The sequence below is a fragment of the Brassica oleracea genome, chromosome C7 (genome assembly GCF_000695525.1).
Source record: "Brassica oleracea var. oleracea cultivar TO1000 chromosome C7, BOL, whole genome shotgun sequence".
NCBI classification, from domain to species: domain Eukaryota; kingdom Viridiplantae; phylum Streptophyta; class Magnoliopsida; order Brassicales; family Brassicaceae; genus Brassica; species Brassica oleracea.
Window position 1 is genome coordinate 11,473,151 of NC_027754.1, and position 5,697 is coordinate 11,478,847.

Below are 5,697 nucleotides of genomic sequence, written 5' to 3' on the forward strand. Positions count from 1 at the left end.
AAAACCAATCAACTTAAACAAGAAATATCACATTGTAATAAAACAATTCATAGTTGTGTGTAATAAAAAGAGAAAACCAAATCAAAACACCACCAGAGCTCGAATCGTCATCGCTGGAGCTGGAGTCGTCATCGCCGGAGCTCGAATCATCATCATCGGAGCTCAAATTATGCATCATCGCCGGAACTCCTTATGTTTTCTAGGGGAAAAGTCACAAGAATCGCTTTCTTCTCACTTTTTTTTCTCATTTTTTCAGGTAAAATAAGAAATGAAAAAAAATGTGGGTCCATGTAATCCCGCATGACCCGTTTCGGCCCATCCCGCAAAAGATCCAGTCCCGCAAAGACCCGTCCCGCGGGGCCCGCAAATTTGCGGGCCTAAAAAACTTCGTCCCAATACCGTACCGCGACAGTCCTTTACGGGTTAGACCTGCGGTCCAGATCTATGATTGCCATCTCTACCTCTATGTAACAAAACTATGAACCAGAAATTGTTAAAAAAAGGTGAGCAAATATTTATGGGACATTGCGACAAAATTCTAAAAGTTTTGCATGAACGCCAATCTGCAGACTGGTTTAATTAGTGCATCAGACTTAGGGATGTCAATTGGGCACATTGTCCATGGATGGCCCATGTCCAAATCGATATGGACTAATATGGTCACACCCAAATCTATCCGAAATATTTTATGTTCAAATGGACTATGCCCAGATATGCCCAAAGTCCAATGGACAAAACCAAATAGACATGGGCCGTCCAAATACTCCCATATTTTAAAAATATCTAGGGTTAGTATTTGGGGAAAAAATCTGAAATCACAATTGGCCTCCGTTTGTCTCTCGAGTCTCGACTCTTTCTCTCGACTTGCCTCTCCGCCTCGTTTCTCCATCTCTCGAGCAGTGTCTCTCCGCCTCGTCTCTTCATCTCTCGAGCTGTGTCTCTCCATCTCGACTCTCCTCTCCGTCTCTCACTTTGTCTTCGATTCGCTTCAGGTTGCTTCATCTCGATTCTCCTCTCTTTGCGATTTGATTACTTTTAGGTTAATGGATTTGCGATTTTGTTATTTTTAGGTTGATGGGTTTGCGATTTGATTGCTTTTAGGTTGATGGGTATGCATGTTATGGTTAACTCTGTCCATTGTTAATGATGATTCTCGCTTGTTTGTAAGTTTCGTTTATGTAAATGTCTGCAAGTGGGTTAATGGTTAATGATGATTCTCGTATTGGTATATTGGTGTAATGGTTGTCTTTAATCTCTTTTGTTCAGATGGATGGTGTTACGTTGAACCTTAATGATGATGATGATTATTTGAGCGATGATGGGACGATGGATCAAAATTAGACATTTTACATTAAATGGACATCTGGACTTCATGGACAGTCCACCTAGTCATGGTCCTATTTGGACATGGTCGTATTTGGACATGGTGCTATTTGGACTTGACTAAAAACGTCCAGAAAAAAATAAACCCATCTCGACACGTCCAAATCCACCCAGTCTGTCCAATTGACATCCCTAATCAGACTTGGGGACAAGTGGTCAAAAGCAAACTCATAACGTTTGTAGACCACCATCCACTTCGTATGTTCTGTACATTCTTGTGGGTCGTTTAGTGCTCTGTATACCTTTTAGACCCATAGGAGAAATGTTCATACCCTAAGCAAGCCATGATATTATGGGAATGGCCAACCAAAGATGTCTACAATCTTATTTTTCTAGTAAAACTATATTTCCAAAAGCCTATACAAAACCGAAAACAATTTAATCAAAACAAAACTGAAAATAAAAATGTACCTTCTAAAAATAAATCTTATATAATCACATAAATATGACATTTATCCATCAACTACTTATATATTATTTTAGTTGTTACATATATTTTTAGGAATTTTATTTTTGTCAAATATTATATCTAAGAACACGTATCTTTTTGTAAATTTATATACAAGATAAACTTAGGTTCCATTAAATATTTTTCACCAATGTACTCTGATCTGGCTGTGCTCTTGTGTCCTTGTTAGACCGCCTTTGTTTCCATGCACTGTATGTAGGGCTGGACATTTTATCCGTTAAATTTGATTCATTCGTTATTCGCCTCGATTCGACATAAAATTTTGAAGCAAAACAAGTACTAAAAATTAATATCCGTTAAAATTGAAGTAAATCACAAATATTAATATTTTGAAAAGTGAATATCCGCTCCGATCCGACAATATATAAATACATGTATATCTTGATTATATTTAAAGTTTAAATGTATAATTTTATATAATTATTATTCTAACATATGATTTGACAAATTCTATTCACATTATTATTTATATAAAGTATTACATAAAAAGAAAAGAAAAAAATTATGGCAATTATAACTTTTCTTTGGTTATATGATAATTATAATTGTTAACTAAGTTTAAAATTTATAAAATATGTAGTTCACTGCTTTTAATTTTTATTTTATATACCATGCAAAAAAATATTCTTAAAAACAAATTTGTTTCTACTTGTATGGAATAGAAGATGCAAGGTTTTGATTCTACTTGTTCGTCCGCACCTTTTTTTTAACCATTTCTTATTCAATATTTGCAGATTGCATCATCATTACGAGTCTGTATCTCACAAGTGCTTTCTCTTATATCATCATGAGATTGTGACAAATTTTAGAAGGTTTTCTTTTTTTGCATTATAATAATGTAGATCTTTATTATAATTGATTACAAGCTTATACTGCCAAAAATAGAAGTTCGATCATTGAATATTTTTTATGTTCACAAAAATATGTAGTGGAAAGAAACTTTGATTTTTTATCCGTTACACACGACTGAAATGTGATTAATTGCCTTCAGTTTTGTTTGTTTTATTGGTTTTGGATTTAAGCTATTTGTCTTTTTCATTTACTTTTACTTTTCTCAAACTTAACCACATGTTTATTTCAAATAAACATTTGTCGTAGACCTTTGTGTAAGATCTTTTATAGGGTAAGTGGTTTTTGTAACTGTTGTTTCTTTTTATTAAGTGATAATATATTTACATTACATATTTACTTAAATCTGATAATCTTACCACTCATCCAAATCTGTCTGAAACGTGTAAGAAAGTAAAAACACATAATTTTGGTTAAAGAACAAAAAGACATATACTGTATAATCTCTATACTGACATCTTTAAAAACTTTCTATAACTTCAAATATAAAGAATCGCTACTCAAAATTTTAAATTTTAAAATTCATATTTTATTTGCATTTTAGTTCTTACAATTACAGATTTCATTTATAATTCTTAAGTATTTTGTTGTTTATCGTTTCAATCTTTAAATGTTTACATGTCATAAATATTTCAATATTTTTTGTCAATTTAAGTTTTACACATAAAATTAAATAAAAACTTTTAAATAAGATTTAAAATAATTAAAAACTAGATTTAGACAACAAAAATATTACAAAAAACTTAACAAATGCACTAATTGATCATATATAGAATAATGTGGTATTTTATTTGCAATTTAATACTTAATTAGTTAATTATGTATTTCTATATAAAATTTTATATTTTAGTGTAACAATTTATTAATTAATATTGATGTGATATTTTTATATATGTTCTTGTTATTTATAAAATCGTATGGATTTATATTAATTATGAAAATATAAAAACTTTAGTATAAAATATAAACATTTTTGCAATTAAGTTTGAAGTTTTGCTTTAAGAAAAGAACAACTTGAACTTCAAATATAAAATTTTGCAAACTTTAAATTAGATTGTCTTTTTGCAGATGATGTAAATCACAATACTTAGTAAACTAAAGAAAGTGATTCTTAGTTATATGAACTAATTAAACACCATCATATTGAATACAATTTATGTATTATTATCTATAAATTAATAAATTTAATATTACTAACATTATCAACATACTTTAAATAGCTGAAAAATGTGTCGGACTTGGTATTGATAATGTTTTGACGTATTCTCACTCCCAATTTGATCATTGCTTTCGATACAGTCAAATATAACGTTAGTATAACACTGCATTAGAATGATTCATCTAGGCATGGGTGTTCGGGTATCCGTTGGCATTCGGGTCGGATTTTTCGGGTTTTCGGATTTTTAGGTTTACGCTTCTAGGTCCCATACTAAAATTTTATTAGTACGGGTCGGGTTCGGATAATAACACTTCGGGTTTGGTTCAAAATTGTATTGCATCATAAAACCCATAAAGTAATCATATATCGTACGGATTCGGGTTATATCGGTTAGGTTCGGATATAACTAAAGTAAAAAACAAATTTTTGAAGTAAAACATAAAGAAAAACATCTAAATTAAATAAAAATTAATTCATCATATATAAAATTGATAAAATAACAATAAAATGTTAAATCAAGCATGAAAACAAACATCATTTGTAAAAAATATGTATTGTCTTATAGAGAGTAGACTTTTATTTCAATTAGCAAATTATAAAATACTTATTTATAACTAATTGTGTACTTAAAGCATTTATTAAAATTTTAATATTTATTATTATATATAATATTACCACAAATATTGAATTTAATAATTGGAATATTTATATATATTTCAAAATATTTATATTGATTATTAATTTCGAATTTTTCGGGTTACCCGTTCGGATTCGGTTAATAACACTTCGGGTTCGGATATTTTTTTGTATCATCCTACAAGACCTGTTCGGGTATTTTTACGTTTTGGGTCGGATAACGGGTCAGGTTTTTCGGTTCGTGTTCGGTTCGGATTTCGGGTTCCGGATTTTATGTCCAGGCCTAGATTCATCTGTGTAATCTATTTTTTTTTATCTTTTGAATGTATGTCACGATCTATTTTTTAAAACTGAGTCGACAGACTTTTTATCGGACATTATCGAATTGTGTAATACTTCCCATCGGACGCTACGGCATTTTAAGTCTAACACACTTTTATGGCTATCAGTTTTGTTGATGAGGTTAAATACATAACATTTATTAGTTCATGGATAGTGGTATGAAATTTATTTAATTTATGTTATATGTATTTGCATCTTTTGTCTAGATATATGGTTATGTAGTGGTGTTTTGTTCATGTAGCTTACAATCATTCTTTAAAAATTAATAAATATGTAAATCAATAGATTTATTCAGCATAAAAATACCAAATAAACTAATAAAAAATGATAGAAATTTTAGTTATAATCACGAAATAGCCATGATAATTTTAGGATAATCTTTAAAATGACATGAAAAACCTAAAAATATAAAAAAAAAGTGACAATTTCTGTCTGCTTTCCAATAAATTTTATATTTATATTATATATGCATAATATATGCATAATATATATATATATATAAATATAAAATGATATATTACTAGTATATTATTAAAGGTGAGTTAAGTCAATACGTTAAATATATATACACATTAGTCACTACTTTTAATTTTTTATATTATTAAATATATTATATATGCATAATATATATATATATATAAATATAAAATGATATATTACTAGTATATTATTAAAGGTGAGTTAAGTCAATACGTTAAATATATATACACATTAGTCACTACTTTTAATTTTTTTTAAAGTTACTAATTTAAGGTTTCTTGGACTAATATAATTTGTTTGAATATATAGTACAGTTTACATGTGGTTACATGACTAGAGGAACACCAAAAACATTTAGCAGCAAAACCAATTTTTACAA